The sequence below is a fragment of the Mustela nivalis genome (genome assembly GCF_964662115.1).
Source record: "Mustela nivalis genome assembly, chromosome: 5".
Taxonomy (NCBI): domain Eukaryota; kingdom Metazoa; phylum Chordata; class Mammalia; order Carnivora; family Mustelidae; genus Mustela; species Mustela nivalis.
Genome location: NC_139024.1, coordinates 151665019 through 151689649, shown reverse-complemented (window position 1 = coordinate 151689649; position 24631 = coordinate 151665019). Strand labels below are relative to the sequence as shown.

General features: G+C 45.0%; 1 long non-coding RNA gene across 2 annotated transcripts; it reads left to right on the top strand.

The window, feature by feature from the left end:
- The first annotated feature begins 19 nt into the window (after window positions 1–19).
- On the top strand, window positions 20–24314 carry LOC309864976. Of its 2 annotated transcripts, XR_014311882.1 has the most exons (4): window positions 20–659; window positions 941–1348; window positions 20717–20854; window positions 21780–24314. It is a non-coding gene; the product is annotated as an uncharacterized lncRNA (long non-coding RNA). The 2 variants fall into 2 exon arrangements; XR_014311883.1 differs by having other exon boundaries at window positions 20–1348.
- The last annotated feature ends 317 nt before the right edge of the window (window positions 24315–24631 follow it).

Genomic DNA, 24631 nt, shown 5'->3' with positions numbered 1-24631 from the left:
GGGGGTGGGAGAAAGGCAGCCTGTGGAGGCAGCAGCACGTTTAGGCTTTTGCCAGTTTGAGATACTTGGGTTTGTGAAGCCGAGCCCTAAGGGACAGCGCTCGGTAACGGAGAAAGAGATCGTAGATAAAGAAATAAAAGTGACAAGCGTAATGGAGGCTCTGGGAGACGACTGTCAGAGACCAGCTCGGGGATGGCAATTTCGCCAGGCTGAGGTTGAATAATTCATAGATCGAAATTACCCTGCTTTCACCTTTCCATTTAAACCGGCATGATCTGAATCTCTAATAAATTTTCCAAGATAAAGTAAAATGCCAGTTTGAGTCTGAAGAGCTTTTAAAACCAGATGCTGCCTCCCTGAATCTTGCGGTATCTTTCCCAATTATCCTGCGAGAACCGCACTTCATCACAAAGCACCATTACCAGGGAAAAGGACGGTGATTGCAGTAGTGACAATAGAATGCCACCAAATGATCTCTGGTTTCCCTAATTTGCTAAGACTGACTGTGTGGTTTTAGTGCCCATTGTCCATCACCGTGCCTGGCACAGGCGGATCTGTCTCGCTCTGGAACAAAAGTGAGGCGGTGTGTGAAATAAATACCTGAACTCTGAAAGCCTAGCAGAGCTCATTCTCCTAGGCTGCAGTGCCTCCTTCGTTTGGTGGGTGTTTTTGCACTTTTTGCATTTTTGTTTGTTTTTGTTTTCCAATGCTTACAACCCCAAATGCCTGTTTGGGAGAAATGGTGAGCCTGTCGTGGATTTGGGGTTGATGCCTTGATATAGGAGAGCACGGGCTTGTTCATTTATGTCCCCTTTATTTTCATGTTTACAAGCATGTGTTTACTAGAAGGGAGGAAAGATTCTGTTCTGGGAGAGTAGTTTAAAAAATGCAGTCAAGAAAAAGCCTGTGTCTTTGTTTCTCCTTTGAAACCCCTTTTCAGGTTAGAGATTCCTTCCGGACATTCTAATCCTGGTATGATTCAAAAGGAGCTCAGGAGACACCTGCAGTAATAACTCTGTGCAGCTTTTATTAAAAGCTTGTATTTCTGATGGAGTGATTAAAGGCAGCTTTGCTGGGACTTCGGTTGTGGGCATGTCTGCCGGCTCTCTAGTGCAGTCGAAACTGAAGACTTTTTCGGACAGCCTGCGTGGTCCCTTTCAGGGTAACTCTGCCTCCTCCCATCCCCCGCCAAAAAGTGGCTCACGAAGCCTCGCTGGAGAACGGACCCTGTGCCTTCATTTAGTTCCCAGTAGCATGAAGACAGTGTGCGGGTTCCTGCTAGTCAACTGACTCAAGTGTGATTTTCTAAGGCAGGGTTTCCGAGGGATGCCAGTTCTTGGGGAGGAAGGTAGGTCTGAAACATACCTGTCTAATATTGTGAATGTTTTGCTTGAGACCCTCAGCTCTGATGTGCTTAATACATTATTGCGGCTTTTGCCCTTCCATACACCTCCAAATACCTTTGTCAGAAGGAGGTAAGTCATATTTCTAATCATTAGGATAACTGATTGTGTTCTTGTCTGGTTTCGGTGGGTGTATGTGTTTTATGCTGTATTGTTTCCACTTATTGTGACTCTCACCACCCTCAGCATAACTAACAACTTTTTTCTCTCTCTCTGTGTGTGTGTGTGTGTGTGTGTGTGTTTAAAGATTTCATTTATTTGACAGAGAGAGAGAGAGAGAGAGAGAGAGAGGGGAAACACAAGCCAGGGGCGGGGAGTGGTAGAAGGAGAAGCAGGCTTCCTGCCAAGCAGAGAGCCCAATACGGGGCTCGATCCCAGGACCCTGGGATTATGTCCTGAGCCAAAAGCAGAGGCTTAACGACTGAGCCACCCAGGCGCCCCCCTATGTTTTTTTTCTAAATATAAATGCAAAGATAGTATTTTAAGAAGTGATTTAAATATAATGTCTGTTCCCTTTATCTAAATACATCAAGGTTCTAATGCTATTCAAAGGAAGGGGGTAACAGTCTTACTTACTAAATAATTTTTTTAAAAAATAGTAAGCAATTCACTGATGCTAATTATGTTACCATACTGTTTTCTTTAGATAGCTCACATTTCTGGTACTGAACCCATTATTCTTATCTTTTAAGAAAGAGGCTTGGCTGCTAGTGACAAAGGGCTTTTCACAAACCTACATTGTCTATGGGCCAGTGTTTCTTTTATTAACACATGGTCTTAACACTCTGCAAATGATTTTTCATTTCTGGTATTTTAAAGCTCTTCAACAGTCATAGTTTGAGCAGGACTTGAATGCGTTAGCTTATGTGTCTGATATTTAAGTGATAGAAGTATACTAAAATTACCTTAGAATAACTGGAAATCAGACTTTAGTTACCTTTTTGGGGATTCAGAAACTAAATCTATTCACTTGATAAAGAGAGCCACTTTGAAGGTTGTAGTTTTAGGATGCAAATATTTATACTTTATATTCTTGGAAAATGAGGTGTTTTTTTTTGTTTTTTGTTTTTTTTTTTTAGTATGCAGGTGCATGTGTTAACACTATCTTGTTTAGTGCTTGATGATACTGAAATGTTATTGTTTTGCCACAAGAAACAGGTAGAGTCAAAGAGAGCTGCTCACTAACTAATAACCTTCAATCCCAGTCTTTCCCTGAAATTACATTTTCTTTCAAACGTTACTGAAATAATTGAATGTAAATATACAGAATGTACAAAAAATAAGTTCATTCGATAACTTTTAATCTCCTATTGCCAACTTATTCACTACTTATGGATGTATCTTACTTAGAATGCTCTAGCTAAGCATAACACAGGCAAACAGCTACTACAAGAATAACTACAATTGCAGGTAACTTGAAAAATAAAGAATAAACTCTGGAGGTATATTATTAGGGGTTAATTTGGGTGAATCTCAGGCAATCACGGCTTAACATTATTTTGTAGTGTTCTAGCTTTTGATTTTTGTTGTTGTTGTTGTTTGGTTGCTTGTTTTCTGGTGGGCAAGAGAAAGACGCTACAAAGTGAGCCCCTCCCTCCTTACTCCCTCGCCCAATCACTGCAGAGAATCAAACGCAGTTACGGAGGGGTGATTTAAAATTTAAACACCCACAAGCACACTCCTGGAATCCGCCAAAATGCCTCATGCTTGGAGACAGAATGTGTATCATAGCTACAGAAAACAGACCGATGGTTCCTGGAAGGGAAGGGGGCAGGGGGGCCTGGGTAAAATGGGCGCAGGCAGTCAGGGACATGCCGACGGACAGGAATTAGGTTTCTAGTGGTGATCACTTTGTAGTTCACACAGATGCCGGATTACAGTGTTGCACACCTGCAACTTACATGATGTTATGTACCAATTTTGCCTTAATTAAAAAATCCCAACTATATCCCACTAATAAAAAAATGTATAAATTTTATCACTTAGTAACGGGTCTTTTCTGGACACTACAGCATTTTAGATTTCAACTCATTTTTATTGTCTGGCTTAGAGATAAATGAAACCAAAAAACTCTTCAGGGACCATATATATTAATCTCTACTTCGTATTTGTAGTGAATAGATGCATTTCACGTATAATCAAATAGAATATTCCTAGTTGATATGGGATTTCTCTAATTAATAAGTTCCGAGAACAATGACATACTGTATTTCCCCCGAAGTTTTGAGTGTGTAGTAATGAAATGTGCTTTTACCAAGTACCAGTATGCTATACACTAGGACTGCCCAAGAGAAGAACGCAGGTGGGACAAAAGAAATAGGTATACCTAGGTACTCAGTGAGGCTTTCTTTTAAATGACACCATCAAGGGTGCCTGAGTGGCTCAGTGGATTAAGCCTCTGCCTTCAGCTCAGGTCATGATCTCAGGGTCCTGGGATCAAGCCCTGCATTGGGCTCTCTGCTTGGCCCTGATTCTCAGCCTACTTGTGATCTCTCTGTCAAATAAATAAATAAAATCTTAAAAAAAAAAACGACACCATCAAAAACACAGTTGAAAATCTTCTGTGTACTATCTTTTTAGAGAGCCTATTCTCTCTAGAAAGAGAATCTCTCTAACATTTTATTATGAAAATCTGCAAGCATCCAGAAAAGCTGGGGAGAGTCCCAAGTTCAATTCCCACTTTGCATTTGTCAAGGTAAGAGAGCAGGATCTATTTTATTTCATGACACATTGGCTTGATGGATCTCCGTTTCACTGCCCTGAATTTCACATTTAATATTTAATACTGAATAGGTGACTTAGAAATTAAGAAACTAATTTGCATTGGAAGGAGAGTCACTGTTTCATAAAATAAAACCTGGTGTGAGTATGACCACTTTCTCACTTGGTTTTCCAGCAAGCAAGAGCCTTAGGGAGCAGGGTCAGGCCAGCAGGGAGTCAGACACAGTAAATGGCAGACGATGTCAGTCCAGCGAGACAAAAACGGAGGAGCTAACAGTCTAGTCTGCAGCCACAAAGTGAGGATTTGAGCTCTGGTTTTGTGGCTTACAATCCTGTGATCCCTGAGGAGTTTCAAACCTCTCTGTGTTTCTCAGTCTCCTCCCACATGGCGTAGGGATAACAGTGCCCTCCCTCCTCATAGGGTAGGAATGAGGATTACCTTAGTTAACATCTGCAGAAACACGTAGAAGAGCGGCGGGCGGGTGCAGGTGCTGGAGACGTATTTGCTGAGGGGCGCCTGGGCGGCTCAGCTGGTTGAGCGCCTGACTCCTGACCTCAGCTCAGGTCTTGACCGCAGGGTTGTGAGTTCAAGCCACACTCTGGGCTCCACAGTGGATGTGGAACCTATGGAAACGAAAAGAACAGAAGTATTTGTTGATTAACAGTAAAAATGAAAGATGAAGTAATAAAGTCTGAAGAGATGGTTGGCTTGTTACCGATCACACGGTGACTTTAAGACCCACCATCGAACACAGGCATTCGGACATCAGGCCTGTTTCTGAGAGTTGTTTCTGAGAGGATGTTGGCCAAAGTAAAAAAAAAATAAATAAATAAATAAATAAATTTGGGTCACTTACATTTCTAAAGGAGAGATTTAACAACTTAAAAAAAATACTACAGTACAGTCACGCTGGTAAAAATGTATTTTTTGTCCTACCTCTTCTGTATTTTGTATTTTGCTTTCACGTTATTGTGCCCTTGGCAAGTTAACTTCTTATTCCCAATCAATAAGTCAAGATGGCTCATTGCCTCACTTGGATTAACTACTCCAGAAAAAGGCCAGTGCCACACACATACATACGCACCCCATTGTACTGTGCCATGTCATTGGAAAAACAATATAAATAGATGAAAGGAATTGGAGGAATGTACAGAAACATAAAAGGGAAAATGACCCTCAACTATAATCCCACTACTTTTGAGATAAGCCCTATTATTGCATGTGTGTGTGGAAATAAAGTCTAAAGATTGGACATAAGTTGCAGACTCTGCTCTATAACCTACTTTTAAAAAATGAGTAACATATCAAGAGTACTTTTCCAAATCACTGAAACAGTTTCTAAAAACAGAGCCCTGTGTATTATTCCAGAATACAATTCTTCCAGTGGGACACTTAACCTTTTCCAGATTTTTCCTAGTATAGATGTAACTGGATGACATTGAAGTTTGAATGTGGTAGGATGCATTGAGCATAAACTAAGCCTGTTTTCGAGGCTGTGGGGTCATTACAAAGCAACGAGGTCTTCCCTTCTCTTCCAGAGGACCCATGCTGGGTTTCGAGTTGGCACCATCTGGCCTTTCCTTGGTCTCAGGAGCAAGTTAATAAGTCTTTGCTTGCAAAAGTATGTGTTCAGGCAGGAAAGTCAACTGAAGTCCAGTAACCCGGAGTCTTAGAGAGAGAAGGGTTGAAGGTTTTGAGCTCAGTCCAGAGGGAGAAGGGCCGGACTGGAAGCAGCAAGACAGGCCGCTCCAATATTGGTAATGAGGAGGGGTGGATTCCTCGGGAGGGAACGAATCCTCAGGACACTGGTGGGGGGCATCAGGGAAGTGCCAGAACTGTGGACGGGGGCCTTTGAGGAAACCTGGGGACTGTTCTACATTCCTGGGGCTGAGTTAGGTCCAGAGGGTTGGGAGGTCCATGCAAGCTTAGATCATAAACTCCCAGGTACCATCCCTTCTCCTAAATTCCTGCGTTACCTAAATCTTTGTCCCCCAACCCAAAGGACAACAGAAGAAACAAGAACTTGGAACAATGACTGACAGAGCATCCCACCAGTCCTGGCTGGTGGTGATAGACCAGATTTAATTTGTTTAATGATTCCTTGAAGGGAGATTACTGAAAAAAAATCTGAAGAGTTCGAAATTTTTTGTATATATTGTCTTATTTACAAGTTTCTGTATTTTTGAAATCCACTGATCCTTTTTATACCTCTCCTCCCCCCGCAAAAGACTGTGAAGGAAAGGAGGAAGAGCAAAATTAGCCAAGCTAATTGATCATTAAGTATAATCGACCTCCTTTAAGTGTAAATTTCCATTTGTAATTCACCCCCTCCCAGAAGATTTCGATTTACTGCATTACATTATTGATAAGCCCAGGAGATAAGCATTAAGTATTTAAGCAAACAACATACATTTCCAGAAGAGAAGGTGACATGTAATTTACTGGTTATGTATGCTGTCAGGAAACTATCTAAAAGACTGGAAACAGATCCTAGAATAAACAGAAGCAAATCTGAACCAGCCCCCAAACAACGCTTAAAATCTCGGTTTCTTCTCCGTGGTCTTAGGACAAATCCCAGCTCCTTGGCGGACACTCCAGTTGCATGACCTTGGGCAGGTTACTTGACTTCTCTGGGCATCACCTGCTTCTTCCCTAAGCAATAAGCAGCCAGGACGGGCCTCATGGAGGGTGCGGGAGGCTGGGAGAGTTAACACGTACGATGGACTAGAAAAGCGCCTGGCCTGTTGAAAGCACGCCGCTCGCTAACCAAGAAGGACCCCCGTCCCGATGCCCCAGGGTCATGTCTCCCTCACCTTTGGCCCTAGCTTGCCTGAAATACTTGCCGTACTCTGACCCTCCCATGCTGTCATTTTTTTCTCACCTCTGTGAATGCTGCTTTTCCACCCGGAAGGACCACTACCCCCTTCTTTTCCCAGCAGGTGCTCTGATCATTCTTCCAGATTTAGCTCCTGGGTTACCCCTTCCCCTGCAGAACCCCTTCTGTGTCAGCCAGGCTTCCCTCTTATGTTAGGAGATTTAGCAGAGTATATTTTAACTGCCTGTTGCCCTGCTGTGCCCCAACCTCCGCTGAGCCCCGTGCACCCAGGGGACATGCCATATTTATTGTCATAGCTTCAGGGCCCAGCCCAGTGTGGCCCATCACCGACACTCAGTAGTCACTGGCTAGAGGACTGCACTTGTCATAGGGTCACTGCAGGGAAAACGGGGCTGCTTTATACTTAAAGTGTTTTTGAAGAGTTCCACAGACGGCTTGTTTGATTTGCATGGAACAAACAAGCAGAGATAACCCCCGCCTTTACTGATGTGGAAACTGAGGCCCTGGGCCCTGGAACGGGAGCCTGGTTGCTCTTTACCGCTCCTGGCAGCATGTTCTGGGCATTCCATGGCCCTGCCCCACTAAAGCTTTCTCTAGAAGACACAGAATATGCTTCCGACCAAGGGCTGAACTCTCCAAGGACGAGTTAGAAGAAAGTTGGGAAGGGTGGCGTAAGTCCTGGAGACAAAGGAGCTGGCTGGAGACGTGGAGTGGGCTGATGGAGGAAAGGAATGCAGAAGGCGCCCGTTTGGGGAGGTGCTTTGGGAAGGGGAAGCAATGGGCTGGGCGACAGGCCCTGCCTCTGGGTTGGAGAGGTGGAAGGGAGGGCCCTGTGACCACTTCCACAGAGGGCGCTGGGCCCACAAAACCATGCGGGTCTTCTCTCCTCCCTGCCTTCCCCGTTAGGCCTCAGGACCCTTCAAACCTGCCTCTCTGAGTCCTGCCCAAGGCCACACGGAGGTGATTCTGGTTCACGAACCACATAGAAATAGCCTCGTGCCTTCTGTGCTCCTCTGACACACTGTGAACTTTCCACTCAAGCTGTGATCAAGACCCCACTAGTTCTCTGCCTCTGCTAAACCATCATACGGGGCTTGAGAAGATCTCTGGGGCATGACAGGTCCGCCCTCGAACCACTGCATTTGTGTCCAAGAAGTTGGAAGGCTCTTTCTTTTCAGAATCTCCTTCCCCAGGCACCAGGACGCCAGGGGCCGCGAGAGCATGTGATCTCATGACCCTCCTCGGAGTCTCCTGATTAAATGATATTTTATTCGAAGTTGTGTAACAGTGAGCTGAAGTGTTGTGTCAGGCTGCCCCTGGCGGTCAGCCCCGTCTGGGGGCAAGCAAGGAGGGTGACCATTCTTGACAGATGATTGCTCCAAATTTTTCATGGCCCTGCCAAATGTCCCCTCACTTGTTTCTCACAACCCTGAAGTTGAAACATATAGAATTGGAAGCAACAGGAAGTTGTCCAGAAGGGGAGCAAGTAGATTAGAAACTTGGGGGCTCCTGATGGCAGATTCAGGGCTCTTTCCTCGCTCCTCTGAGGATACCCTAACCAGGACTCACGTAACTCCCAATCTGAGCTGGCCGCCAGGACTGGTTGGCATGCCTGACAGCAAAAGCCTTCTGAAATCAAATTTTGGAGATGAGCAGTTTGGAAAGAAGAGGAGTGGACTTTTATACCAGGGTCAACAGAGACAGACCCCCTTTTAATTCTCATGAGCATGAACCCTTTGAGCAGAAGAACTATAAATGTTCATGAGCTGTAGTCTCAAAGAGAAAGAGGTCGTACATTTCCGATGATGGCCCAGCCTGACAAGGCCAGTCAAGAGCAGGAAGGCTATACTAGGTGAGCACAGTAGGTGCTCAGTAAAAATCTGCTGAGCAGATGAAATGAGGCTGAGGTAACATATGTCGCTCATCGCTTGGAGCCTGGTACGTGGGGGGAAATGAACTTTCAGCCGGCAAAACTTGTGGAAGCCTTGGGGGCCAGTGTTTCCTTAAACTAGTCCAGCAATGGAATCAAAATAAATGTGTATGAAAGAGATGATTTGTTGGATTATTGTGAAACCAATCCCAATTCTCGCTCTGGCCATTTAAAAGACAAGGGGAAGAATATGGCTTTTAGATGGTATTTAAACACATTAAAGAAAGAGGGACTTTACCCTAGTCTTCCTCATGCTTTCTGGCTGACAAGTACAGGCTAGCTGGAATCTTTGGTGGGTTTGTGAAGTTCAGGCCATTGGTACACCAAAATTGCGCCATGTCTGCAAATCTTGTGTAAGTTCACAATGGGGCATTGTCTTCTCTGCCCCAGGGTGTGAAGGGTTGTCTGGAAAAGGTTTGTTTTTGCCATTAGGGAGCCTGGTGTAGCCAAGACTCCAGTGTAACGTGAAGCAGAAATAAACCATGGGCTCTCAACACATTTGCCAAGTGATTTACAAATGTGTTTACTTACAAAGTAAGCATAACACAATCATCTGATATAATATTATATCTGGGGAAGTTTTGTGAAGCTACTATAAAATTCAAGTAATTGCTTCACATCTACCTAATAGGATCTTAGACTAATTCTCAGTTTTATCTAAATGCATCTCAGTATACTCAATAAATCTTGATGTTTTGATCTTTTACTTAGACCTCATTTATCAAATTCTTTTTTTTTTTCTTGGCATATCTGAAACTAGTTTTGATTAAGAGAAACAGCATTAGCCTTAGAGGCTGTAATAGCAAAGTGCTGTTGGAAATTTTCCAGTGAAGTAGATGGGGGTCAGGGGATTGACGAGGAGGGGTGGCCAACTTGTATTTTTTGGTATTTCACAGTGGCTTTGAGAGGTAGGAATGTGTAGCTTGGAAACAGTGAGTCAAATAATCATAGACCTCATGAAATCATCTGGTCCAGTTTCCAGGCTTTAGGCAACTGAATGTCTAAATCTTCTAGGACACATAATAGTGATTTCTCAATGTGAAGATCTCCAAGGATAGAGGGATTGCTGTCTGTCTCAGTAGACTTTTAACCAGAGAGTTAAAAACATTTTTCCTATGTCCAACTGAAACCTATTGCATTTCCTAAATGATAAATGGAAAATAATGCATCAGTCTTCTTGTGTCAGACAAATAGATCGGTAGGCCAAATACCCATTCCTAATCACTTTTTTACTTCTTGTCTCCATTATAAAAGCTGGGGAAGTTAACTACTCACTTTTCTAGCTTTCTTTGGAGGTAGAGGTGATGATGTGAAAATGCAGGCTAATGTTCAGGGGATGAGTATCTGTTGGGGGTGGTGATGGAGTAAGGCTCTGGATAAGCTTTGTTTTCCCTCTCTTACATGCATATATGGGACCTGCAATTATACCTGCCATCTTGGGGCCATGAGGGAAAGGCCAGGAGAATCACATGGATAATTGCCCTAAATTTTTGAGCTATTGAACCGTTACCAGCAACCACTAACCTTCAGATTTCTACTAGGATAAATCCAACCCTCTTTGAAAGACAAATCAAAACCCTGAGGAGATACTAACTCACACCTGTCAGAATGGCTAAAAATTAGTAACTCAGGAAACAGTGTTGGCGATATGTGGAGAAAGGGGAACCCTCTTGCACTGTCCGTGGAAATGCAAGCTGGTGCAGCCACTCTGGAGAACAGTATGGAGGTTCCTCAAAAAGCTAAAAGTAGAATCACCCTATGAACCAACATAGTGTTTGGATTAAACATTACTAGGTGTTTGCCCAAAGGATACAAAAATACACACTCAAAGGTGTGTTTATCTGATACTTACAGCAGCATTATCAATAATAGCCAAACTATGGGAAAAGCCCAAATGCCCATCAACTGATGAATGGATAAAGAAGTGTGTGTGTGTGTGTGTGTGTGTGTGTGTGTGTGTGATGGAATATCACTCAGCCATCAAAAAGAATGAAATCTTACCCTTTGCAAAGACATGGATGGAGCTGTAAGTCCAAGAAAAACAAACACCATGTAATCTTACTCATATGTGGAATTTAGGAAATAAAACAGATGAACATACGGGAAGGGGAAAAAAAGAGAGAAGAACCAAATCATAAGAGACTCAGTGACAGAGAAAAAGTGTGAAGGTTGATGGTGGGGAGAGGGGTGCGAGACGGGATGACTGGGCGATGGACATTAAGGAGGGCACTTGTTATGATGAGCACTGGGTGTTATATGTCAGTGCAAAACCAAGAACTCTTCTTCTGAAACCAACATTGAATATATGTCAACCACCTAGAATTTAAATACTCAAATAAAAGAAAAAGAAAAAAATAGATAAATCCATCCTGGTTCCTTTAAGCCACTTTGATTGGGTTTTCTATTATTTTCAGTTGATCTCAGTCCTATCTGAAATGCTTCACCTAAAAAAGGCTTCCTATGGCCCAACAGACACGGGTTCATCCCACTTCTCTGTTCTCGCATTGCTTCTGTGAGTGCTCTCCTTCCCCAGTCCAATCAGATGCAGGAAGGCACTGGTTCCTTGGTTGCTTTTCTCTGTTGATCCTGGGCCTACTTCCGTCTCTGCTCCTCATCTCTAAATCTGCATCTCTAAAGGCACATCCTTGTCAGTAGTCTTTCCTACAGACTGAGCCCTACATCATTTCCTAGCAAGACACTTACTGTTGCTGCTGTGTACCCTTTCCTCGGCAGTCTCAGCTGTGGTAACGCTGTCTCTGTAAATGTCTTCATACTTGTGAAACCAGTGGTGTGTGTGTGTGTGTGTGTGTGTGTGTGTGTGGTGGGAAGACCATAACAGTTAGTTTCTCTTAGTTCAATATATTAGTTGGAAGATGAAGGTCACGGCACCTTCCCAGGTTAGCTTTTTCACAAGACAAATTTTCTAGCTACGGTCCAGTCCATCTCCTCCTCCAAGTCCCTCTGCTGGAAGCACAAAGCACGGGCAGGAGAAGCACATGGAGTGGGATGAACAACTCTGTGAGGGGCCATGTGACGTAGACAATGCTAGCGCTACTTCTCCTAGCATGCCTGTAACCACAGAGCTTCTGTCAACAACAAGTAGCTTCTGTAAAGCAGTGCTTCTAACTCCAGAAGTTTCTTTATACTGACTGCTCTGTTCATGCATGATAGTTTTTATGAGACTCAATTTCTTTTATAAGTAAGACAAATTTCCGCAGTGCCTGAGTGGCTCAGCTGGTTGGGCATCTGCCTTGGGCTCAGGTCATGATCCCAGGGTCTGGGGATCGAGCCTCACGTTGGGCTCCTTGCTCGGCAGGGAGTCTGCTTCTCCCTCTGCCTCTACCTGCTTGTGCTCTGCCTCTCACTGTCAAATAAATAAAATCTTCAAAGGAAATAAAGACAATTTTTTAACAAATAAAGCAAGAAAAATGATCCCTAGGAATCAAATAGTTACAAAATAAAATAAGATGATCATAGATGATATTTAAGGCTCCTTCTGGCTTCAAATTTATTATTATAATGAACTTTTAAGACGTTTGCTTGATAAAACACATCTCCCCCGAATGATCAAATGATATTTTAGGAAACTAAGCAAAATCCATTTCCTTCTCCTCCTGAAGAGGTCAGCGCCAAAGCCATTAGATGAAGCAGAGGAGAGGAGAAGTTAACAGTGGGAGAAATGAAGTGAGCACGACAGCCCAGAATGGGAAATCACAGCCCAGGGAGGTTGAGGACGGCATCCCCGTGAAGCAGTAGCCCAATGCGGGGTCCGGAGGTCCCCGTGACAGACACTGATCAAGTCAGTAAATATATTAAGAGTAACGGGAACCATGTATATTAATCTGCTTGGGTTGCCCTAACAAGTACGATACTCCGAGTGGCTTAACCAACAGAATGGTATTTTCTCACACTTCCAGATGCTGGAATTCTGAGGTCGGGTGCCAGCATGGTCGGGAGCTCTGTGCAGTGCTCATACTCCTGCCTTTTTGCTTTGTCCTCACACGACAGATAGCTCTGCTGTCTCTTCCTTTTCTTGTAAGGCCACTAGATCAATCATGAAGGTATCACCATCATGACTCCATCTAAATCTAATTACTTCCCAAAGGCCCCATCTCCAAATACCATCACATTGGGTGTTAGGGCTTAAACATAGGAATTTGGTCGGTGGGGGTGTGGGGGTAGGGAAGGGACACAGTCCAGTCCCTAACACCATGTTTTTCACTACCAGAGAAGGGAGGTATGAATTACAAATACTAGCAAAAACTAGAATAAACCTGTCGGAGTGAAGGGCCCCAAACTGGTACAAACTTATAGTTTCCTGTCCATATTTTTTAAATTTTATTTTATTTTTTTTTGAGAGAGCACAAACAGGGGGAAGGGCATGGGGAAAGGGAGAAGTAGACCCCCCACTGAGCAAGGAGCCTGACGCGGGACTCGATCCCGGAACCCGAGGATCATGACCTGAGCTGAGGGCAGACACTTCACAGACTGGGCAACCCAGGAGCCCCTCTGTTTTCTCGGGAGTGGCAGATACAGAAATACAGACACAAATATATGTGTGAACACGTGTATCTGCATATATTTTCCCTAGCTCTGTCCACTGACGGAAGCAGCACCGCCAGCAGAAGGAGTATCCTTAGGGTCCCGGTCTTGGCCTCTCGCCTAAATGGAACCGGAGCTCCTTGACAAAATGGCTAATTCTAGGGTAGGTGCAAGCGAAATACGGTAATTTTGTGCCAGAAACAAAGGACATGCTCAAGGAATGACAGGGTGATGTAGAAAAGCACAGAAGCTACCTTGAAGGGACTCCTACTGACCAAATGTAGGATAATTTGAACCTTAAGATGTTTATTTTAAAAGCAGACTTCACCCCTCCAAGAAAATAGCAAACTAGGAACACTTGCATCTTACTAAATAAACATTTGATGACACATGGAATATTTGCACGGTTTCAAAAGACTACCTACAACAACCTGAATTCATCAGAAAGGGGAGAAAGGAGTAGCGTGGCAGGTGAAGACGCCTGGTGAAGTTTACCTTAAGCAGCTGAGCTGAAAAGCACCTGTAAGGGGCAAAGTGAAATCCCGCCACCAAATGGGACACAGAGAGAACAGAGCACCACTTCTAGGCGAGCAACCCATACATCCAAATTGAGATGTGCTCTAGAACAGTCCTGCATGCTTCCAAAGTAGGTCAGGCTCACAGAAACCAAAGATCGAGGGACTGCTTCTGACAGAAGAAATGTGATTCTGGACTGGATCCTTGTGCTGTCGAGTTGAGATGTGAAAACAACTGGAGGGGCACCTGGCTGGCTTGGTCAGAAGTGTGTGCTACTCTTGATCTTAGGGTCATGAGTTCGAGCCCCATGCTGGGGGCAGAGAGAACTGAAAACCACAACTGGATTTTCTTATATAGACCCTCAAGATGAGAGGGGGTGCTGTGTCATTGTTAACTTCCTGATTGTGATGGTTGTGTTGGACATTCTCCTGTAGGAGAATGTCTATGATCTAGGAAAAAAGCCACACTAATGTATTTGGGGTGATGGGGCATCAGGGTGCACTTACCCTCAAATGGCACAGGAAAGGAGTCTTGTGCTGTAGCTGCAATTCTTCTGTAAATTTGTGATTTTGAAATTTAAAAAAATTAAGGTTTTTAGGAGTCTAAAATGAAACCCAATACATCTTAAAAGTCAGATGTAGGAGTTAATGAGTTTAAATGAGTTGAGGTCTCATTATCAAAAAGCTGCCAGCCAGAACCCCTAGAAGGTACCACACCCAGAGGAAATGCTAATGTAAATTATGGATGTGGGGTGATTACAGCTCGTCCACATCGGCTCATCAGCTGTGACCAATGCATCACCCTGGTGGGGGCTGTTAACATTGGAGGAGACCATGCATGTGTCGGGGGTAAGAAGGCTACAGGAAATCTCTGTGCTTTCTTCTCAATGTTGCAATGAGGCTAGCACTGCTCTAAAAAAGTTTAGGAGGCTGCCTGGGTGGCTCAGTCAGTTAAAGGTCCTGGGATCGAGCCCTACATCAGGGTCCCCAATTTGCCTGGAGTCTGCTTCTGCTTCTGCCTCTGCTCAAGCTCCAATAAATATATAAAATCTTTAAAAATGTCTTTAATTTATGGGGGAATTCTACCAAACATTTAAAGAAGAACTAATTCCTATTCTCCTGAAACTGTTCCAAAAAATAGAAATGGAAGGAAAACTTCCAAACTCATTTTATGAGGCCAGCATCACCTTGATCCCCAAACCAGACAAGGATCCCATCAAAAAAGAGAACTACAGAGTCCCGCATCGGGCTCTCTGCTCAGCAGGGAGCCTGCTTCCCTCTCTCTCTCTCTCTGCCTGCCTCTCCATCTACTTGTGATTTCTCTCTGTCAAATAAATAAATAAAAATCTTTAAAAAAAAAAAAAAGAGAACTACAGACCCATATCCTTGATGAACACAGATGCGAAAATTCTCACCAAAATACTAGCCAATAGGATTCAACAGTACATTAAAATGATTATTCACCACGACCAAGTGGGATTTATTCCAGGGCTGCAAGGTTGGTTCAACATCCGCAAATCAATCAATGTGACACAACACATCAATAAAAGAAAGAACAACAACCATATGATACTCTCAATAGATGCTGAAAAAGCATTTGACAAAGTACAGCATCCCTTCCTGATCAAAACTCTTCAAAGTCTAGGGATAGAGGGCACATACCTCAATATTATCAAAGCCATCTATGAAAAACCCACCACAATTATCATTCTCAATGGAGAAAAATTGAAAGCTTTTCCACTAAGGTCAGGAACACAGCAGGGATGTCCATTATCACCACTGCTATTCAACATAGTACTAGAAGTCCTAGCCTCAGCAATCAGACAACAAAAGGAAATTAAAGGCATCCAAATCAGCAAAGAAGGAGTCAAACTATCACTCTTCACAGATGATATGATACGATATGTGGAAAACCCAAAAGACTCCACTCCAAAACTGCTAGAACTTGTACCGAAATTCAGTAAAGTGTCAGGATATAAAATCAATGCACAGAAATCAGTTGCATTTCTCTACAACAACAACAAGACAGAAGAAAGAGAAATTAAGGAGTCAATCCCTTTTATAATTGCACCCAAAACCATAACATACCTAGGAATAAACCTAACCAAAGAGGCAAAGATTCTATACTCAGAAAACTATAAAGTACTCATGAAAGAAATTGAGGAAGACACAAAGAAATGGAAAAATGTTCCATGCTTCTGGATTGGAAGAACAAATATTGTGAAAATGTCTATGCTACCTAAAGCACTATACACATTTAATGCAATTCCTATCAAAGTACCATCCATCTTTTTCAAAGAAATGGAACAAATAATCCTAAAATTTCTATGGAACCAGAAAAGACCTCGAATAGCCAAAGGAATATTGAAAAAGAAAGCCAAAGTTGGTGGCATCACAATTCCAGACATCAAGTTCTATTACAAAGCTGTCATCATCAAGACAGTGTGGTACTGGCACAAAAACAGACACATAGATCAATAGAACAGAATAGAAAGCCCAGAAATAGACCCTCAACTCTATGGTCAACTAACCTTCGACAAAGCAGGAAAGAAAGTCCAATGGAAAAAAGACAGCCTCTTCAATATAAGGTGTTGGGAAAATTGGACAGCCACATGCAGAAAAATGAAATTGGACCATTTCCTTACACCACACACGAAAATAGACTCAAAATGGATGAAGGATCTCAATGTGAGAAAGGAATCCATCAAAATCCTTGAGGAGAACACAGGCAGCAACCTCTTCGACCTCAGCCGCAGCAACATCTTCCTAGGAACATCGCCAAAGGCAAGGGAAGCAAGGGCAAAAATGAACTATTGGGATTTTATCAAGATCAGAAGCTTTTGCACAGCAAAGGAAACAGTTAACAAAACCAAAAGACAACTGACAGAATGGGAGAAGATATCTGCAAATGACATATCAGATAAAGGGCTAGTATCCAAAATCTATAAAGAACTTAGCAAACTCAACACCCAAAGAACAAATAATCCAATCAAGAAACGGGCAGAAGACATGAACAGACATTTCTGCAAAGAAGACATCCAGATGGCCAACAGACACATGAAAAAGTGCTCCATATCACTCGGCATCAGGGAAATACAAATCAAAACCAGAATGAGATACCACCTCACACCAGTCAGAATGGCTAAAATTAACAAGTCAGGAAATGACAGATGCTGGCGAGGATGCGGAGAAAAGGGGAACCCTCCTACACTGTTGGTGGGAATGCAAGCTGGTGCAACCACTCTGGAAAACAGCATGGAGGTTCCTCAAAATGTTGAAAATAGAACTGCCCTATGACCCAGCAATTGCACTACTGGGTATTTACCCTAAAGATACAAATGTAGTGATCCGAAGGGGCACGTGCGCCCGAATGTTTATAGCAGCAATGTCCACAATAGCCAAACTATGGAAAGAACCTAGATGTCCATCAACAGATGAATGGATCAAGAAGATGTGGTATATATACACAATGGCATACTATGCAGCCATCAAAAGAAATGAAATCTTGCCATTTGCGACAACATGGATGGAACTAGAGCGTATCATGCTTAGCGAAATAAGTCAAGCAGAGAAAGACAACTATCATATGATCTCCCTGATATGAGGAAGTGGTGATGCAACATGGGGGCTTAAGTGGGTAGGAGAAGAATCAATGAAACAAGATGGGATTGGGAGGGAGACAAACCATAAGTGACTCTTAATCTCACAAAACAAACTGAGGGTTGCTGGGGGGAAGGGGGTTAGGCGAAGGGGGGTGGGGTTATGGATATTGGGGAGGGTATGTGCTATGGTGAGTGCTGTGAAGTGTGTAAACCTGGCGATTCACAGACCTGTACCCCTGGGGATAAAAATATATGTTTATAAAAAATAAAAAATTAAAAAAAGCATAAATCTGCAAAAAAAATGTCTTTAATTAAAAAAAAAAGTAGAAAGCAACTTATTTGTTGTAGAGTTTGCACCATATACACTTGGTGCAAACCCAGGGCTCTACTTAGCCTACCTGACAGGCACTTACGAGACACCTGTTTAATGCAAAGCTAAAGGCTACAATCCAGTCCAGTGTGCCCTCTGCCTGCAAGGAGCTTAAACCAGCTAATTACCAGCACACGCCCCTGACCGCAATTCCGTCCCGTGTGAGTCTAGCAAATCAAACGTTTACTTAAACCTCCCCCAGAAACGACACACGTGTTAACAACTAACTGCAGAAAGGAGAGGAAACGGAGCTAAGAGCCCAGGCGTAACAACACAAAGGAAAGCAGCGCAAAATCCTAGCAAATTGTGGATTCTTCGTGATGGACCCTCAAGGCAGGCGCTGGTCTACGTGGGGTGCAGCTCCCATCAGCGCAGCGCCCACCGCACACGTCCGTGTCTACACTTGATGAAATCTGTCCGGTGACTTTTTTCTCTCGTCTTTGCTGTGGAATCGATGACACGTGTTGAAATTAATCTTGCCGAATAAGGAACTATTTATTTTTCGAAGCAATGAATGCTTCTTACAAGTCCTGATGCCGGGTGGGTGATTATACCTCAAAGAGGAACACGCGCCTCTGGTTCCTCAGGCAGCGGCCTTTGAAGTTCGTGTCCACCGCTCGCTGCCTGCTTTGGTTTCCACTTGTAAACCCAAGTCCAGATGCTGGCATCTCCCCAAACAAAAGTCTCCAAACCCCCCCAATTTAAATTTCTTCCTTCACCAAAAGATCGTATTAGGAGCGGTAATGAGATTCTTGCTGATGTTAAAACAGTGTGCGCGGAAAAGGAAAACCTGAGGTTTTCAGCTTAAATATACAGAGAAGCACTATTTTGCATTTAGACCTGGGCTAGCTCTATGCCACTTTGTAGAGGTTGTACAGCCGGATCTTGGGGGATAAACCTTCATGTGATCGGCTCAACCAGGTCTTCCTTTCATTTTGGTAAAACTATACTCTTGTTTCTGTGTTTGCTATTTTTCTAAAAAGATTTATTGGAGAGAGCACAAGAGATCAGCAGCAGGTACAGCAGCAGAGGGGGAGGGAGAAGCAGGCTCCCTGAGCAGAGAGCCCAATGCGGGGCTCGATCCAGGGACCCTGGGATCACAACCTGAGCCGAAGGCAGAGGCCTAGACCACCGAGCCACCCAGGCGTCCTTATTTTGCTACTTTGATCAGTGGTCATGTGTTCTTTAACTTCACTGTCTAACAGATATGCTGAGCAGCCTCCTGCCTTCCAGACTTCAAACTAGGCATTGAGATCCACGAATTCACAAACCGGTCACGGTTCCTGCTCCCCTGAGAGCTTCACCTTGTCCTGTGAATAGCCTGATGCTGGACTGGAGGGTCACATTCAGAGATGGGGGAACTTGGGTGTTTATCCACAGGCAGGGGTACGAGCAAAACGAAGGACTACCTGAAATGATGAAAACCATCCTGGACCTCACTGAAGGACGTGCCTGAGCAACACTGACCTTGGCTGGGCTGCCACCACGTTTTCTAGAAAAATAGAGAATAGACAACTTCTTTGTTTTTGTTTGATCTACCTAGTCCCTGGAAATCTTGCTTGGTTTTCATACAGAATGAGGACTCCGTTAGCCAATTATCTGGTTTGCTTTTTCTAGAAGTTGGGATACATTTGCCTCCTGCCTTCCACATCCTCCCACCAGGTTGGTTTCTTTCTTTCTTTCTTTTCTAAATATTTTATTTTTTTAAGATTTTATTTATTTATTTGAGACAGAGAGAGAGAGAGAGAGCACAAGCATGGGGAGCACCAGACTCCCCACTGAGCATGGAGCCTGACATGGGGTTCGGTCCCGGGTCCCCAGGATCATGACCTGAGCTAAAAGCAGATGCTTAACCAACTACGCCGGCCAGGTGCCCCTTTTTTTTTCCCCCTCTTAAAGATTTTTTTGAAACTAATCTCTACACCCAACATGGGTCTCAAGCACACAACCCTGAGATCAACAGTCACACGTTCCACTGAGTCAGCCAGGCACCCCACCCACTGGGTTTCCTTAACATTGACACCCATCAGACGCTAGATTCAGAAATGAGGTGAGATGGAGGTGAGCGACCTTTGGAAAAAAGGGAAGCTAATTATCTGCCCCATGGGGATTTTGGATTGATGGGAAGGTGTCTGACATAAAATGATCAGGAGGGAACACTCCAGGTAAGTGTTCTGGGAGGCAGCGAGGAAAGTATGTGGCCTTTGGCACCACACCGGCCACGTTTGTGTGATCGTGGGCAGGTTGCTTAAATTCTGGGATTCTCTCATCTGTGGAATGTAGGTGGGACTTCACCTATCAGATGGTGCTCCTGTGAGAATTCAGATAAGATCATGTACATAACGGGCCTGAGCACGCACAGACCTACCTTGAGATGAGCCCTGTGTGTCAGTCCTACCTCAGGTGTATGTGTTCTTTTTTCTTTTCTTAAGATTTTATTTATTTATTTGATAGAGAGAGATCACAAGTAGGCAGAGAGGCAGGCAGAGAGAGAGAGAGGAGGAAGCAGGCTCCCTGCTGAGCAGAGAGCCCGATGTGGGGCTCGATCCCAGGACCCTGAGATCATGACCTGAGCTGAAGGCAGAGGCTGAGCCACGCAGGCGCCCCAAGTGTATGTGTTCTAATCACGTCCAATCTCTTACACGGGACACACTCAATGACATCTAATCAGCTGTTGCATTAGTCAGGCCAGACTGGGTTATACCGTGGTAACAAGCTGTCCCTAATTCTCAGGGCTTTTCGAAGACTCTCAAAAGGTTTTTTTGTTTGTTTGTTTGCTTTGTTTTCCTTAAGCAGAGGCCACTGCAAGCCTGTGTGACTCTGGAGGGAAACTACCCTCCTCCAGACGGCCTGGCAAGACCCTTCCTATGGAAATCGCTCCTGAGGTGTGAGGACGGTGTGGCTCACGGCAGGTGACCAGACGCCTTGGCTCAGGTATGAAGCCACTGACACTCACTGTTCATTGGCAAAAACAAGACACGTGGCCATGCCCGAACTTAAGGAACTGTAAGAAATGCCATCCCCTGTGATCCCCGAATGAGAACTGGAGATAGGCCGGTCCACAGTGAGCAGACAGGGCAGCGCAGGGGCACGGTGGAGCGGGCGCGGGTCTGTGTGCCTTCTCCAAGTAACCAGAAAAGCCCTTTGAATTCTAAACTTTGCAAAGCACTTAAAAAAATCCCCCTCCCCCACTGTGGCCATTCCAGTCGTTTCTGAAAATGGTACTGTTTTAAAATAACAAGGCTGTTTTTATGTTGCTATTAGTGTGCTTTCTGTTCCCTGTTTTTCATCTTTTCTGCACTTTTGTGACATAGAGAAGTGGCGATAGACAGTACCAAGTGCACAGTAAGAGCTTACAACTCGTCTGCTCGTGATCGCCATCGGGAAGAAACCACGCTTGCAAAGGCGATGAATTGATACGTTTCACGTCCAAAGTCACAAGGCAGGGAGGGAGGGAGTAGCGGGCTTCCACGCCTGCTGCCATCAGCCACGAGAGGACGTTTATTACTTCCTTGAGAAAAGCTGGCCCCAGAACAGTTATTCATGTTTGTTGGCAGTTTCCAAAGGTGATTACCGCTTTTAGCCTTGGACTATAGCCGTGCACAGAAGGTTAGGAACAATAATCGTGCAGAACAAGGTCGGGCACAACCAAAGAAAAGATCCTGACGGCAGGGGACCTCCGGTGTCCGCCCAAAGACAGAAAGCACGGAACTACAACTCAGCTTTCAAAACTCAGCCCCAATGTCACGTCCCCTGCAAAATCATTGCTAATCCCCGATCGGAATTCGTCATTTCTAGAGCTTTTTTTTTAATACTTTCTCGTGCTAGATGGTCAAATTCATGTTAATATCATTTCCAGAAATCATGGGATTTTTGATCTCCCTGAAGACACGGCTCTGGAATTATTCAGATCTTGCCTGATCGCCCCGACACCTAAACGGAGAGGCTCCTCAGATAGAAGCAGGACAAAAGAAGTCTTTGCTGAATTCAACAGACGCCCTGCATTCACTTGCTTTGCCCCTTGCTGTGTTTCAAAATTACCCACCAACATCTATATGCAAAGAAGCAAGATGGGGACAGTCTGTGTTTGTAGTCTCAGTCCAATACACACACCATGCCAAAGAGAGAATCGGATTCCATTTTGGAGCCGAGGTCTCAGGTCCAATTTAATTTGATCCCCAAATGACCAAGCTGATTAATTGTCAGCTCCAGCCTTTCTTCGAAGGAAACCTTAATCCCCCGTAATTTGCCATGAAATTAGTGGGAGTTGGCTCTTTGAGGCATGAATAGCGTGGGTCCTGTTCAAACCTCCCCGGGCCGTATTTTCGGGGAGGTGGGGATGAGGCTGGCCGCCCCGAAGAGAAGCAGGTGTAATGCGGATTAGGTCACATGGTGGGAAGGGGGCTGCGGTGGGCAGGCAGCTGGTGAAATCCCAGGTGTGTGTGAGCTGGCAGGGGTACAAAGAGAGGAGGGCTGCGAACAGCTCAAAGTCCCTGGGCTGTGCAGCTGCCTGTTTGGCACTTGCTTCGGACCCACCTGTCGTGTTGAGGGGCACAACCCACTCCGAGGAGCGGGGAAACATGAAAGGTCTCCCGTAGCTACAGCACCCCGCCCGGCCCGGGAGGAAGGCAGGGAGCAAGGCTGCCAGGGAGCGGCCAGGCAAAGGCAGAATCTCCCTCGTGCTTCATAACCTCCAAATGCTTAAGTCAGGGCAGGTCTGGCTTTTTTTTCCTCAACAGGCAGCCTTTGGGGGCACCTGGCAGGGCTTAGGTCGTGATCCCAGAGCCCTGGGATCGAGCCCCGCATCGGGGGTCCCTGCTCAGCGGGAAGCCTGCTTCTCCTTCTCCCACTCCCCCACCTCTGTTCCCTCTCTCGCTGTCTCTCCATCAAATACATAAATAAACTCTTTAAAACAAAACAAAACGGTAGTCTTTGGAGGACCAAGATAAAGCTCTGGACAGTCTTTCCATCCGGAGCCCATCCCCGAGTTCACCTGGAGAGTCCGTGAAAAACCCCCAGAGCTGGCAAGTAAGTCAACAGGCAGAGATACTCAGGGATCAAAACAGGCTCAAGGCCAAGAGGCAAAAATAAATGATGATCCTTTCTCCCGGGGCTGTGGGGAGCTCGTGTAAACAGGCTCATCCCAACAAGCCTTTCTTAATCTCTGTCCTGCTGCTAATCGCAGCGGTGAGTTTTGCAGGATGGGTTACCTTCTTGGGGAGGCTAGTGTTTCGGATTCTGTCACTGTGAAGGAGGGAACCCCTCTGGCTCTCCGAGGTCAGTGAAAAGGGCACCCTCTGTCAGGTGCCTGGGCTTGCGAGGAGTGATATCTCCTCTCCGTCCCAGGCCAGCCTCCAGAACAGTTATGAAGCAGGTGCAGCCCATATGACTGACCTCCTGGGAGACAGACTCTGCAGCGTCCGGGCCTGGCTGTGTGACATCTGGGGTCATGGAGACGGGAGCAGAAGATGTTGGTGAAAGACGTTTGTTTTCCCCATACCGGCTCCCCCCCATTCCGAATTTGCCCCTTCTTCCTACCTGGAACGCAGGTGTGGCGTCCGCACGACACCCTCCTCCCGCAGAGATGGGAGCCATAGATGGAAGGTGTCAGGGCAGGGAGAGAAAAGGAGCCTGTGGTCTCAGTGGCATGGCTGTGCCACTGTACCAGCCCCAGCTGCCCACTCTGGCCTTCCTGCTACAAAGGATGGCCCTGTGGCTCCTGAACTCCAGTGGGCCTCTGAATCACCTGGAGGGCTCCTAAAAGCATGGGCTTCTGGGAACTTCCTCCAGAGCGTCTGATTCAGAAGGTCTGGGGTGAGGCCTGAAATAGGTTCCCAGCTAAAGCTGATTCCACTGGTTGGAGCCCAGGCTAGAGAACCACTAGAGGACTGAGCTGCCCTCTGTTGAAGCCTCTGGCTTCTTGTATTCGTAGCAGAATTCAGTCCCAGCTGATGCACTGACCTCTGACCCCTCAGTAGCTACAACAGCTCGCCTGATCCCTCCCCTCCAGAAAGGGGCTGAAAACTCACTAAACCACCAGGCATAGAAACCAATGAGGCTGGCAGTCAATCTGCACTCTGATCAAAGAGGAATCATCGATGCAAAGAAAAGGATCTCTGCTTTCAACTTGGAGGCTGCGTTGGAGCTGAATGGGGGAGATGTTTGAGAGCAGGAAAGCTTTCCTGGAACCCCTGAAATCACACCAGAGAGACCCTTCCCTTTTCGGACCCACAAGTGGGTTTTCACAGGCGTTCTTCCTTCTACAGGCCGTTATCCTCAGGCGGGAGAGTACATTAGCTAGGGGACTTGGGGCAAACTCTTTTCACTTCTCTGAACCTCCATGGTCTTATCTGTAAAGACGGAATGATAATACTCATCACACAGACTCATCGTCAGGCATTAGGTGACGTCAGGGAATCAGAGGCAGCCTGAGTGTCCATTGATGGAAAGATGGACAAATAAGAAGGGTCGGAGGGAATCACAGAGTATTGCACAGCCGTCCGAAGGAACAGAACAGGCGAGTACACAGTGATGCGAACGGTCCTTAGAAACACAGTGCCTCGTGAAAAAAGACCTGGGCAGCAACTATTTTATGAATCAAAGAAATAAAATATATTTATATATTTCAGAAATGTATGTAATATAAATATATTTATAGATATTATATAAATATTTTATAAATATATAAACACCAAATAATACCCATTATGC